The sequence below is a fragment of the Camellia sinensis genome, chromosome 6 (genome assembly GCF_055761805.1).
Source record: "Camellia sinensis isolate YWXY chromosome 6, ASM5576180v1, whole genome shotgun sequence".
NCBI classification, from domain to species: domain Eukaryota; kingdom Viridiplantae; phylum Streptophyta; class Magnoliopsida; order Ericales; family Theaceae; genus Camellia; species Camellia sinensis.
This window is the reverse complement of record NC_138966.1, coordinates 203605403-203621440: the sequence shown is the minus strand read 5'-3', so window position 1 is coordinate 203621440 and position 16038 is coordinate 203605403.

The window sequence follows — 16038 nt, the reverse complement described above, 5'->3', positions numbered from 1 at the left end:
GGAAAGAGAAGAGAGACAGAGACAGAGAGATAGGAAGATGAAAAAATGGGTGAAAAGAGAAATGTTCAAAAGAGTAAAGCGACGTCGTTTATAGTAGATCGATAAATCGAGAATGACCTCGATAAATAGAGAAGATGGGAGTAAGAGAACGAGCAAGACGAACATAATGAGGGAGAAATAGACAAATAGACAAGTAGACAGAGAGAGAGAAGAGTGATGAGTGAGAGAGACACAGAGAGAGAGAGAGAGAGAGAGAGATAGAAAAAGAGAGAGAAACAAGAGATCAACGAGAGATAGACAAAAAGAGAGAGAAATAGAATGAAAAGAGATGAGCAAGAGAGAGACACAGAAAAAAAGAGAGACAGAGAGAGAAGAGAAACAAGCGAGAGAGATAGAGAGAGATAGAAAGATAAGAGAGAGAGAAAAGAAATGAGAGAGATAGAGAGAATAAAGATGAGCGAGAGAAAACAGATGTGAGAGATAGAGAGAAGAGAGATAGACGAGAGACACAGAGAGAAAATGAGAGAGAGAAACAGACAGACAGAGAAAAAAGAGTGATGAGTGAAAAAGATAAAGATAAGAGATAGAGATAGAGACAGAGAGACAAGAAGATAAAAAAATGAATGAAAAGAGAAATGTTATATCAAAAGAGTAAGACGATATTGTTTTTTTTAATTTTTTTTGCGATAGAAAAAAGTACTAGAATTTATTCAAACCATTTTGTGACTGTATATATATGAAGCTGTCTCAAAACCACAATCACTATGCTAGGTTAGAGTTTTCCAAAAACTCTTTTGAGAAAATTATACTTTCTTGTTTTCCGTGTTATATTGTTTTTACTGAATTTTTTTAATATTTTAAGTATTTTTTTTTAATTTTTAGACACACCTAACATAAATACACCTAAAAATTTTAAAAATTATAATTTTTTTTTAAAAAAATTCACTAAATACCAAAAATACAATAATTCAATACATTTTTTTTTTGTATTTTTATATATTTATTAATTTTTAAAAATATTTTTCATAATTTTTTTTTTAGATACATCTAAGTAAGGTGTATCTAAAAAAAATATTTAAAAATTTAAAAATATTCACTAAAAAAAAAAAAAAAACACAAAAGTCACTTTTTGCGACGGCAGAAAATGCCGTCTCAAAAAAGCAGAACATTTGCGACGGCACAATTTGCCATCTCAAAAAATGAGAGTATTTGCGATAGTATTTTCTGCCGTCGCAAATACTCTCATTTTTTGAGACGGCAAATTGTGCCGTCGCAAATGCTCTGCTTTTTTGAGACGGCAAATGGTGCCGTCGCAAATACTCTGCTTTTTTGAGACGGCATTTTTTGCCGTCGCAAAAAGTGACTTTTTGAGACGGCAAGTGTGCCGTCGCAAATAGTTCCGTCTCATAAACCCACTTTTCTTGTAGTGTTTGTTCTATGTTTGAATTTTTAATAACTAGGCCTCCAATTTTTTTTATTTCAATGCAGAACCGAGAAATTGATGATACTGCTTGTATGAAAAATAGGAAAAATTACTTTGGTAATGAAATCAATGGAGTTGATGGTGGTGTTAATGGTAATTTCCTATCAAAACTAATTGTTTACAAATTTTTTTTTTGGAATTTTATACAATATATAAGTCACAATTTTTAGTGCAATGCCTCCATGAAAATTGTTAAGAAAAAGGTTTGGATACTTTTGAGAGAGCATCACAGTGACTCAATTTTTTCTCTCATTAATGAGTTGGATACTTTGAAATGCCAAACAAAACCTATTGTTTGCCCCAATACACTCATAGTCATTGGATCATGTGAGAATGTTGAAGCATTACCCAACAGCTGTGAGTGTTTTGAAACATAGTGATTTGGAGACAGAGGATCTCCTGCCCCTTTACTATTACTTTGGCTTGATGCTTCTACATAACTATCTCAACATATTGGTTGCTTTCATTAGGTAAGAAGCAGGATAATGAAATTGATGATGCTGATGGTGTCTAAAGGACTGATAATGATAATCATTATGATTGGGATTGGGATGCTTCTGATGATGAAGATGGTGATGGTGATGGTGATGGTGATTCTGTATTGGACACTAAAATCAGTATCGACACTGTTGTGGATGCTGTTATTGACTTACAGAAAGGGTGGCGTGAATTTGCAAAGTTCATGTGCTTGGAAGGGATGCTACAGATTGTTAGTCTTATGGCAAAGTTTTTCCATGGTTTCCACTAGATTTTGATTCTCTCAAAGATAATTGCTTGCAAATTTATGAGGAAGATAAATTGAGGGTTAAGCATATTTTAACCAATATGGATGGACAAATTAGCCTTTCGGTTGAAAGTTTGAGCTATGTCAAGCGGAATGGCTTTACCTATGAGTTCATGTGCTTAGCGGCACATTTTATTGATGACAAGTGGAAATTAAAAATGTGGGTTCTTAGTTTTTAGCCACTTTGGGCTGAGAATGATGATTGCCTTGATCGGGCCATTCTGAAGTCTTTGAAAGATTGGGACATCAAGGGCAAGATGGCTGGTCTCACTTTGGCAAATATCAATGTTATGACGAAGTGGTTCAGATCACTAAAGATAGCGCTCAAGAAAAGAAGAGGCCCCAACTTAACGGACAGCTATTTTGTGTGAACTGTTGTGTTGAGATGTTTAATCTAACGAAGATGCATTCAAGGAGATATCTAACATCATTAGAAAATTTCGTTGTCTAATCTCGTGGAATTATTCACCTCGATGGGATTACACAGCCTTGAAGCTAAAACAGGCTTTAGATTTGGAGTTAATGAGAGAGTTTTCTTCACAACATGTGCGTGATAATTATGATATACCATCCACAGATGAATGGAGGAAAGTATCCGACTGCCAACATCTTTCTTCATAATCTTCAAGAGCTTTGGGTAACTTTGTGTAAGGAATCCATCATCTCAGATAGTTTCACCAGCAATGTGGCAAAGAAAATGCTACAGAGAATTGATAAATACTTGAATGATATGTTTTTGGTTTTGGCAATTGCTTCTGTCATGGATCCTCGTTGTAAGATGAGATACATAGAATATCTTTCCTCTAAATGTGAGAGAAGTGATGGCAACTCGCAGAGTACTCTTGTTTTGGATGCCATTTGTGGCCTTTATGGTGATTATGTGAACAATGATCTTGAAAGAGAGCACTCTATGAGTGATTCAACTTCTAATGACTTAGAAGAGGAGTTACCCAGTACCCCAGACAGAGGTTCCTGCGATTCTAACTGGTTGCAAGAGTACAATCAGTTTACTGAATCTAATAGTCAGCCCCCGAAGTCAGACTTGGATTGGTTTCTTGAAGAACCTATCTTGCCTTGGAAGCAGGATTTCAATGTGTTGAGATGGTGGAGAGCTGAAAGCCCCAACTATCCCATCCTCTCCAAGATGGCCCGTGATTTTTTGGCCATTCCAATGTCTATTGCTACTTCATATGATGCTTATTACACAGAACGAAGAGAAACTGATCCACATGTCATTTTATCCGGGCCAAGCTTAAGGAATGCCTTGATGTGCACTAGGAGCTCGGCTGGAAGGCGCTGAGACAATTTTTTTGGGGTAAAATTGCTCATATAATTTCTTACACTTTTCTTAGCAAATACAATGACCCTTTTCCAATTTATTCTAGAACCCTTGTTTTGTGACAAGAATAATGAGCCGATGATCATCTCTCTGTGTCTCACTAGTTGATGTTTGTAACAGGTTCTTCATGCTCGGTCACCCTTTGCTACAATGGAGCCTATAATTTAGTTTCTCTCACCAGCATTGGAGGTACATTTTGTTTGAGAACTGGATTGGCAACACATAAATGGAAAACGAAAGCCTGATGATTTTGTTATTGGACCTCAGACCTCCTCTGTGTGTTTCAGGTTTGACTTCATATTGTAGTTGTGGTGTTCCTTTATATAGATCATTTATGATGCTGATGACATAACCTTCTATTGTTTGTTCAAAGTAGACTGTGTTCATCAATTGTGAGTCATATGTTCTGTTTTCAACACGTCTAAAAGATAATGCTTTATTTATCAAACTTTACATTGCCTTACTTTTTTAATATTGAGAAAGCTAACAAAAGAGCCTAATCTTGAGCAATGATCTTGAAAGAGAGCACTCTATGAGTGATTCAACTTCTTATGACTGAGAAGAGGAGTTACCTAGTACCCCAAAGTCAAATAAAGCTAAATTGCATATATTCATAAATGCAACATGGTTGACACCGTTACACTCGATATTATAGTTACGAATATTTGTGAGAGATCGGTGATCTTGAGATTGTACTAGTGCTGATATTTCCCTGACCCCAACATCCTGATGTAGAAAAAAAAAAAAAATGAAAATAGGAAAGTGCATACTCGCCCACTGAGTCAAGGCAAGTTCAACTTCACGGGAACTACACAATTCAAATGAGATGTATACATGCTGCATTCCAGACATTCGTAGACCCATCGGTATGGGTCTCTTCCATTCTCACATGTGTCGCATATGTACTCCGTTTCTAAGTTTTCTTGGACCTGAATCGGACGGGTAAGGGTGAGAGTGTGTCGGTGACGTTGGTACTTGAGCGTGGGAGTTAGCAGAGCACAATTGACATGCATTATTAATGGGCAGTCATTACACATGTAGAAGGCGTCTTTGCCCTCATTACCGCATGCGTGACAGTAAAAGGTCATATCATGTCTGGCAGGAAAAATAGCAAAGAACAAGGGACCCTTATGGAGTTTGTCATGAAAATGTAGAATAGAGGGCAACATAGCACATCTTAGGTGGCTCTCGAAGAGGCATTCAGGGCAATCATACGAGAATCCCCCATTGTCCGCATCTGAGTGGAAATGGCAACTATACGTCTCGGGAAATGAATATTCGAGTGAGGATGGGTCGAGAAAAGAAAGACAATGGAAAGGTTCAAGTTCCTCCTTGTTGGGTGTCTCGGCACACGATTTGTGGAGGACTATATCACAGTTAGCACATTCGTAGTAGGTCGTTGGAGATAGACCTTCTTCACCTGTGATGATTTCCTGCTGGCACTTCCTACAACAAGTAACCCCCCTGTTGTTGATAGTCTCTTCATTAGAGATGGTTAAATGATGCACGTGGTCAGGTGGTCGTCCTTCCTCTTCCTGCTTGACATCTTCATCCTCATTCCAATCTTCCCCCCCTTCAAGGCCATCAAAACCGTCACGATCCCACTGAGTTAGGTCCTGAGAGGGAGATTTATGATTTGAGATTGGGCAGTGACGTTAGTCGAACAGATTTGGGCCGAGGTATTGGGCTCCAAGATCAGGCCGTGATATTGCTCGGTAATGGCAAAGCCAGCGTGGAACCGAGCTATATGATCTCGGTTCCGCGAAGGGCGGACAGGTGGAGGAACAGCCCAGATGAGGCTTCCCGGCTCACGCGTTGCAAGGCTGTAATGCACGCACCTTAACCCGGTAGGAAGGCCGGCACCTGGAACGTGGCCGAGAAGGTTGTTGGCTGACCGGCACAACCAATCTCCAGCTCAGCTTCGCCGGAATACAGTTGAGCACGACTGGAATTAGGCCCGGTAGTAGGAAACTATATCAACTGCATTTCGGCATGATCAGTATGGCCGTTGAATAACCGAGGTAATGTTGCCCAGCTGCCGTGATCCCAGCAGAGTGGGCTGGCAGTTGGGTTAGGTGATGTATAGCAAGATTTGTGCTGACAGATGGGATAACAGAGCCACGTGTCGAGAGACCAATGAGAGTAGATTTGGGGCGCAGAAGGGTATATAAGCATGTCTGCGCCCCCCATACGTGACACAGGAACATTTTGTAAGGAAATTCTTACACTCAAACACCCCTCTCTCTCTTTCTCTCTATCCTAAGGTGTGTGCTAACTTGATCATCGGAGGGTTTTTCCAGCCACACACCGCCGGGTAGCTCACCGTTATTTGCTCACAGGTGATCGGACAGAAACAGAGCTCGGAAGAAAGGAGTACGGGCTTGCTGGAATATTTGCTCCCTGTACAGGTCCACACAGTGGCTCAGTTTGCAGAGAGAAAGACGATACACGGCATGAGAAACCTTCTTCTTAAAAAGGGAGGTGGTATCGACCACGAGCTTGCGGATTTCACCCTCTCCCACTTCATAATCTATAAATGTTTTCAATCGCCTCTGAAGATCATCCCATGTTGTTGAAGGCCTGTACCAGTAGCAGGTGGCACCACCACTATTAACAACCTCCTCTTGCTGTTGCTGTTGTTGTTTCTCTAGTCGTAGCCTCCATTGTGCTCTATCTCGTGGTATGCACTCGACGATGACTAGAGGGAGCTTGGTAGAAGTTGATAGCTCAAGTAAACGATCTAGATGGGCACGATGCAAGAGTGGTGAGTCCAGGACGATGGAGAGCCCTGAACGAATCTGGGTAAAAGCAGTTTGGCAGATGATTTCAAAGGATATGTTGTTGATGGTTTCTTCTGCATCCTCTAGGGGCTGTTGTTGTTGTTGAAGCATTGTGATGCAGCTGCGGACATCATCTAGCTTGATAGGAATGCATTCGAGCTCATCTGCCATGAGCTCAGCCACAGTGCTCTTCCCTGTGCAAGGATGACCCTTCATTGCTACTATGATTTTTGGGTCCATATCTCTCTCTCTCTCTCTCAGTTTGATGACCCTCCTTTGTGATTCCTAATTTGCACTTACAATCCTTGAAAAGTTATTTTCACGTCGCATTTTGAAATGGAGAGAGAGTTAAAAGTGAATAGATACTGCTTTCACACTGGGTTGTATAGGTGCGATGTGAGCAAGTTGTTATCTCGGAACTTTGTGGCCAAAGGACCTTCCAGGAAATTTGGAAAGGGATTTGGGAAAGAAAAAAGATATGTGAAATTAAGTAAAATATAGACTACGTTTAGTTTATTTTTCAGAATTCAACTATGTTTTTAAATTATGATTTAGATGAAATATGTTAACTAAATATATTTTTAAAATACAATTCTAAATTACTTTCAAAACTCTTCTCTTCTTTTTTTTATATTATTATTAATTAATCAATCAATCAATTTTTCTCTCTCATCTATCACATTCTATACATCAATCAATCAAAAAAAATATAAATTTTTTTTTTTACAAATTATCCCAAGACTATTTTCAAAATTTATAACCAAATAAATTTTTTCTTTTCAAATCATGATTTAAAAACTCAAAACTCAAAACACAACTCTACACTTAAATCATAATTTCAAAAATATATTTTATTCACATTTCACTTATTATTATTTATTTAAAATTCTTTCTTAAATTTCTCTCAACATAAGTTTTTTTTTTCTTTTTTTTTCTTAGGCCTCGTTTGGGAACATATTATTTAGTGACTTTTTGATTTTTGGTTAAATATGAGATAGAAAAAATTAGTATATTTGGAATGACATTTTTATTTTTACGAAAAGATATACAAAAAGTAAAAAGAAACGAAAGTTTTTAACCTTTTGATATAAATTATAAATTTTTTATTTTTTAAAGTAATTTTTTAACTTTTTAACCAAAACACCGTGGGAAATGAGACCTTAGGAAGGTTGTGTCACTGAGTAGTGACAAAATTCGTAGTATTTATTTATTTTTATGGTTGGTAATGCAGCTGGGTGTGTCGTCATTGATGGTGGTTAACACATGCGTACGCTAAGAAAACAAAAGAAAAAAAAGACTTATGGGCTGAATTATCAAAACATGATTCACTTTGGTGTTGTTTAGTAACATTTATATTTTTAATTTTTTATTTATATTTATAAAAGTTTAAAAAATTTAAATAAAAACTTATTTTGTAAAATTTTAATTTATAAATCAGTGGTTTCAGTTTATAAATTTGGCCAAAAAATATAAACTCAAAAAATGTGTTTCTATTTTTTTTTTTATCACCCAACACTAGCCACCATTTTTCACTACTGTCTTCCGCTATCACCACCCACCACCCACCATCACCTCCCACTACCACTCACCACCTACCTGCCACCACCACCCGCCATCACCACCCGCATGCCACCCACTCGCCACCACCACCCACCCCTTGCCGCCGCCGCCACCACCCATCCCTCGCCACCCACCTGTCATCCACCCGCCACCACCCGCCACCCGCATGCTACCCACTCGCCACCACCACCCACCCCTCGCCGCCGCCGCCACCACCCACCCCTCGCCACCCATCTACCATCCACCAGCCACCACCCACCGCTCACCATCCACCGGCCACCCATTCGCCACCACCACCTACCATAGCATAGCCACCACCACTACTACCACCATCACCCATCACTCACCTGTCGCCCACCTGCCACCCACCACCACCCACTACTCGCCACCGTCACCCATCCACCACCTACCCGCCGCCATCCGCCATCCGCTACCCGCTACCCACCTGCCACCACCACTACCACCACCACCCACCCACCCACCATCACCACCCGCCATCCGCCACCCACCCGCCACCACCACCCACTCGCTACAACCCACCACCCGCCACGGTCACCCACCCACCTACCATCACCACCCGCAACCACCCACCACCACCCACCACTCGCCATCGTCACCCATCACCACCCACCCATCATCACCACCCATCCGCCACCGATACCTACTCGCCCACCACCACCACTCACCACCACCACCCACTCGCCACCGTCACCCACCCACCCCCACCACCCGCCACCCACCATCCACCGTCGCCACTTTCCACCACCGTCTACCGCCGTCACTTTTCACCACTTGTCATTTCTCACTCTTTTTTATATTTTTAATTTTTTTTAAACATTTTGTCAATTACCAAACGCATTTGTAGTTTATATTTTACTAAAAATGAACAAAAAATAAATAAAAATCAATTTATAAATTTTTTATAAATATAAACTGAAAACGTAAATCTTACCAAACAGACTTGAAATGCATACCCTCTCAAACCGTTTCAAAACCGTCTGCTGGATTTGGAAAAACTATGGGCTGAATTGTTTAATTTTTCTTTGTTTTTTTTGTTTTGCTCTCACATTATTTCATATTTGTTTTATATAAAAATAATTTAATATAATAACATATTTATAAAATATAATTTTTAATATTAAAATATATCAAAAACATTAAAAAGTATTTATGGTATTCTATATATATAATTAATCCTTTACTAAAATATATCACAAACAAATACAATTTTTATTAGTTCCTTCACCAACAATTTTTATACTAACAATTTTTTCACTAACATTCTCATCCATTCTTATTTCTAAAAACAAACTGAACTTGTGTTAAAATAGTATAATATAATGCGAATCTATCATGAATTTTTACTTTGATAATATGAATTATTTATTTTATTTGGCTATATAGTTAAATCATTAATAAAAAAATCAAATTAATTTTTTCAAAAATCAAAGTTTGGACTACCATACCAAAACACACCGTCAAATGGATTTTGACCAAATATCTATTTTTAACACAAACATTAGTATAATAAATGCTATTTGCACTAAAATTTTTACTAAAATACTTGTCTAATGGCATCATTATTTGTTTTTTTGATAATTAATTATATTCAATTTTTTTTTATAATTTTAATAAATTTTTTAATAAGAATATTAATTTTAAAATATATATAACATTTTTTTTTTTTGATTTCGGGAAGTTAGGATTAATTAGTACAGGAGAAGCCGTGTACCATTTTTAAACTATTGCAAGCACTCATTCAATGGAGATTCGAACCCATAACCTTGCGCGCAACCTGCCCCCCTTTAGAATATATATAACATGTTAAAAAGTTACATTACAAAATGTATAAAGTACACCCACTTTAAACTGAACACAAGGATCCTCTGTACCAGAAAAGCAACGAAAGAAACGGTAGATTTGAAGCAAATTCATTACTACAACAAAATAGATTGAAAAAAAAAAAGAAAAAGAATTGAACTCAAGCTTACTTCCAGCACACAATTAAGAGGGTGTAGGAGAGGGTTCAAGAAAGGAGTTGGAAAATTCGAAGATCTTCGAAGATCCTTGAAGAACAACTTCGAATTCTCTAGAATATGATGAGAGGCTTAGATTCTTCAATAATCTCAACTTAGGAACACAACAACAAAGGAGATGATGGAGATAAGAGATTGGGTGAAAAAGAAGGCAAAATGGCTAGAAAGAGAATAATGGCAAGGCTCTCTCAGGGATCTCCCACTTTCACTCTAAAGGTTGATAATGGAGATGTGAAATTAGTTCTTTCCCAAGAGTCGAAAAATCTCCAAAAATTCATCCCTTGTAAAGGTATGGGTGGGTGCTATTTATAGGCATCTCATAATATAGGATGGAGCCCATGTGCAAGGCACATGGGGGATATTCTCTCTAACCACCTTGTCCGAGGAGGTGACCTCTCCGAGGAGGTGACTTCTCCGAGGATGAGAAAACCCCGAAGAGGAGATCAATCCCTCGGCGAACCCTTCTTCTTAGCCACACCTAACCAATGATCCCCAATCATCCCAAAGGGTCAGGGGTAGTCCCAGAGGACGTCCTGCCGCAAAAAAAAATATTGCCGAGTCTCATGGACCCCCCGGGGTCGTGCCATCTCGACCCGGGTATAGGCTAGTTTAACCGAAGAGTGAATTTATCTCCACTCACCGTCTACGGGATCGGGTCCTTTGTTCGAACTCCATTACGCCCATGGTTCTGGTGCGTAGATCCCGGAAAGCTCCGAGCCCGCAAGTGTTCTGGGACTCATTAACGGAGCGATTTCTAGATTGCGTCTGAATCCGTTCGAAGCCAAGTGTTTAGGACCTCTAGGTTCGTGGATCCGAACCCTTTCGAGTCTGAGTGCCTCGGATCTCTAGGCTTGCTTAATACCCTTTCGAGTCCGGGTCCGAGTAAGTCTCTAGGTTCGTGGATCCGAACCCTTTCGAGGCTTAGAGCCATTCAGCCCGTTTGACGGAGATAAATCCAAGCCCACCAATCTTGGACTTGCGATAAATTCGGGTCCACTAATCTTGAACTATTGGGCCTAAATAATTTAGTAGGCTTAAATTATCTCCTCTTACATAGGGTAAGAAGGAATGGCTTCTCTCTGCTTGCATACATCCAACAAGCAAGAAAATTTATTCCTCTTGTGGAAAAGTCATGCAGCTTAGGTGACATGTAAAATTACATTCTTCACAGTAGTACATCATGTGATTTGGGTTTCTGTTATCCTCGCAAACATCACAGTAGTATTCGTCGGTACCATCGTCTTCTTTCAAAAGGTCAGCTGGAGAGGGTGCCGATGAATTTCATGCTTAAAGCAGAATGGTAACAGGGCACATCCCACATGAAATTGAATTTTGCAATGGCACAAGTAATATACCTCTTCCTTGCTAGTTTCACCGCAGGCGTGACAAAGAAATTCAGTATCGGAAGCAATAGGTATGATGTAAAAATACATATTGCGGAGTCTGTGGCGAAGAACAACTGGGAATAAACCCCATCTCAGGCTGGTGTGGAAGAGGCAGTCGGGACAATCATCAACGAATCCCATTCCCTCTCCGTCTCCCTCTTCCACGGCATGGGAATGGAAAGGGCAGCTGTGTTTCTCTGGAAAAGAATACTTGCCTGTTTTTGGGTCCACAAGTTGGCCGAGTTCATGTGGCATGAGTTCATTGCTGTGGTTGTTGGATAGCTCGGCACAAGATTTGGGTACCTAAAGGATGTCCGATTCACTTTATCATATAACTCAAAAACTCACCACCACTACCGACGTTGCCATCTTTAACCTGTCCCTGCAGCTTCTCGCTGCTGCTGCTGCTGGTTTCAAGGGGTCTCCAACTTTCTTCACAAATCCAGTCAAGAACATCACTATTAATATCTTAGTTGTGTGAACCATGTGATTTAAAGATAAAAAATATATATTATTTTATTAAAAATAAATAATTAATTAATTAAATGTTGCCATCAATACTAATTTAATTTAATTAATATTTTCTCTTGTTTGGAACTTGGGCAATTAAAGATAATTTGTAGAACCCAGAATTAAGTTCTTACCATTCACATTGTGGAGTTTATAACAAATTAAAATCTAACATATAATCTACTATTAAACTTAAATTATGGGTGCCATTTTTTTTTTTTTTTTTTTGATGTGAACTGTTTGCAGTCCAAATTTGGACAGTCCAGTCCGACGAGTTGGATCTATTTTTAAATTTTGTTTCGATAATTTGAATTGTCATATATGAGGATTCGTCGATTATAGTATTTATATACAAAATTAAGTGATAACGAAAATTATATGTTCAGATCAATTTTATATGAACTGTTAATTTTCTCATCGGTTATTTTTTATTATACAAAACTAATCTAAACATGTGATGGTCATTATTCGATTGACTTAATTTTTTATAGAGATGATGGGTATGTTTGGTTTGTGTTTGAGAGATGTGTTTTAGAGATAAAAAGTACGAAAAGTTATTTGGTTTGGTTTTTTTCAAAAGATGGTTTGGAAAATTATTTTGAGAGAGAGTTTTGGAAAAAGTAATTGATTTGATGTGTGTGAGAGAGAGATTTGTTTGGAAAACTTGTTTGGTTTACAAGTTTTGAGAAATTTTTTTGAGAAAATTTGTTTGGTTTGATTACTTTTAAAAACTTATTTGTAGAGAAAATTTTCCAAATTTTTTTCAGAAATACAAACCAAACGAACCCGATATACTTGACGAATCTTAAAACATAAAGATTCAAATTATCATAATAAGATAAAAAATTAGGCTCAGACAATGCCTCTCCAATCCAATTTCAAACTAGTGAGAAGTGAATTTCTTTTTTCTTTATAATATTAAAAATTTTATTTAAAAATATCAACTTGCCGACCTTATAATACACACTTTAATTCTGGTCACAAACCCCAGCAAATTTAAAATGTCAGTTGCTTGCTAGTCATATGAAGTTGTCTGGGAAGTTACCTTTTCCCATTCCCAAAGCTTACTAGGCCGACAAGACCATGTGGCATTGATTTTTTTTTTGCTATTTTTTTTTTTCTTTGTTAGATACACATTATTTATGCAGTATTTAACCTGTTAATTTTTTTTATAAGTTAAAAATTAAAAATAATTTTTCTCAACTCTAAATAATTAAATTTTTTAAAAATACTTTTACTTGATAAAATATAAATAGAAGTGACATTTTGTGCAAACTTTCAAAATAACAAAAGATACAAACAACTCCCTCTGTTTTAAAATATTAATATTTTATTTTATTTTTTATTATTCTAAAATATTAGTTTATTTTTTAAAATTAAGAAATAAAATAATATGAATTTATAGTTTTGTCTGTTTTTTAAATTCATTAATAACACAAAAAGTATAATTATGACAATTGATATTTCTAAAAGATTGTTCTATCAAAGAATAATTTTGAACAATTAATATTTTAAAAATATAATAATTATATTATCAAAAAAAATTAAATTCTTCAAAAAGGACCATTGTTTTGAGACAGAAGAAATAATAAAAATTGTATTAAATTGTCCAATTGTGACAAAATATTTCATCTCACCATCCTCCTTAGTTAATGGACATTTAACAAATGTCTAGGTTTTCTGTTTTTGTTTTTTGAACTAAACAAGTGTCTAGGTCGAATACTAATCTTTGCACTTTTGAAATTGTCGACGATTTTGGAGTGGAACAACTGATGTTGATTAAGAAATTATATAAATGCAATGTGATTCATTAACACTACCACATGTCTGAGTCCATCTATCTATAGTATTTTATATATATATATATATATTATCAATTCTTTTCTAAATTCCGCCTGAGAGTTTCGTCCATGCAATATGCTTTTTATTTATTTATTACTATAATGTAATACACAGCAAGTCACAAAAACGCTAACCGATGTCTCATTTATTTATTTAATTATTAGAATAAAGTTTTGGACCCCAGTGGGGTACTGGGGTCACCTCCCATTGGTCCAAAAAAAAACAGTTTTTTTTTTTTTTTATTGTTATTTTTTTGAGTTAGTGATGTTTGGTTTACTTTAATGATGAAATACACAGAGCCAAGTTAGACCATTCTTGTAAGTGTTATTTTGAAAAATTGAAAAAATATTAATTTTTTAACTTTTTAAATTTATTTTAACTTATTATGAGTAAAAAATATAAGAAATAATATAACTAAAAATGAATAAAAAGTTAAAAATTAACTTTTTATTTGATTGCCATCGTGGAGCAGTAAATTGTTACAATTGCACCCATTTTGAGTAAGTTGCCGATGTATTGCAATTGGGAATAAGTCCAAATTAAAATTAAGTAGACGATAGTTCAAAAAAAAATTTGGTTTAGATTTTGATAATTTAATTTGTTTATTTTTGTTGTTTTACGAGGATGGAAAAATGAATTTTTATAGGCGTTAATCTAACAACTAATAATTGACTTTCATTAATAAAATAAAAAATAAAAAATAAAAATTATATAGAACAGGCAAGAGGTTCCTCAAGTGAGAATTTGAAAAAGTAATATGGATAGTCAGAACTTTTGTTGCATGGCCTTTTTTTTTTTTAATTTTGAAGCCATTTGAATGGACTGAATTTTGGTGTTAATTAATTTACTAACTCAAACTGGCTTTGATTTTGAAGCTTTACATTAAGCTTTGAACCCATAAGCATTAGTACTATGGGGGCCGAGTATTGGGAGTCATAGAAATTCCGGATAGTTGGACCTGGGAGAGTCGAAATTCGTGGCACTCGGCATCGGCTCGCAAGCTCGAATCCAACTTTACTCGGCCAAATAGCCGATTAAGCAAGAGGTTGAGTAAAGAGCGGTCTACTACAAAATGTGCCGAATATGGAGTTAGAAATAGACCTAACCCTGAGGTCCATGGAACAAGTATAAATAAAGGAGCAACAGAATAAGAAAAGTATATGAGAATTGTTGTGCTTAACTTAGAATACAAGCATTCTTGAGTGTGGAGACTGACTTGTCTGTCGGAGTGCTAATTCCGACACCCCCAATCGGAGTGTTTATTCCTTTTCAGGTGACTATTAGCGGATCACGAGCTCCCCCTACGATCAGAAGAGCATTTCCAAACCATTTCTCCACAATTGGCGCTGTTTGTGGGAATACTCAAACACATCTATGGCGGGCGCAACGGAAGCCACTGATGAAACAACGCAAAGAGACGACCTCACTCCATCAAACATGCTTGGACCGGACACCGTCCCTGTAAGACGCGCTTTGAACTTCGCCTCACCCTCGACTCTAGAGCATGAAGCAATGCAAGCGATCATGGAACAAGCAAAGCAAAACGAACAAAGGTTGAAGAACATAATTGCAGAGAACGAACGTCTTCGTGAAGATTTGGCCTTGGAAGTGGCGAAGTCCAAACCAGCTGTACGCCTAAATCCGAAACGATCTCCGAAGGCAGGTGGTCGACGATCTCGAGCCCGACAACAAGATACTGATAGCAACTCCGACCCATTATCCTTGGAGCCTAAGAAGAAGGAACGATCAGAAATTTCCAGTTCTTCTGAAGAGAGTCCTTGTACAAGGCGTAAGCGAAGAAGAAACAGTACTGATGAAGACCAACACGATCCTTTTGTACGACGGATTGCAAAAGTAACGCTATTTAAGAATTCAAAGCACCGTCATTCACCTCGTACGACGGTAAATTGGTGCAAGATGGTCGGCTACAATAGTACGTCCGAAAAGGCAACCCAACCAAAGCAATAACCTTGAGACAGGATTCACATTCGCTTCGCTTGATCCACATGATATACAGCTTACCAATGTCATCGGCGGTGCACGCGATTCAATCGAAGTCTAGCCCACAAGAGTAACTCACTCCGACTAAACGGCCCCATGAAGCCGAGGTTATCACTTTTGGTGATTCGGATTTGGCCAGAGTAACACTGCCCTACATTGATCCCTTGGTAATTGAGTTACGCGTAAACCGATTCACAGTTGAGCGCGTACTCATTGATCCGGGGAGCACATCGGAGATTATGTACTACAAGACATTCACCAAACTTGGCTTCTCCGAATCGGATCTCTCTCCGGCCCCTTATCCACTATTCGGCTTCA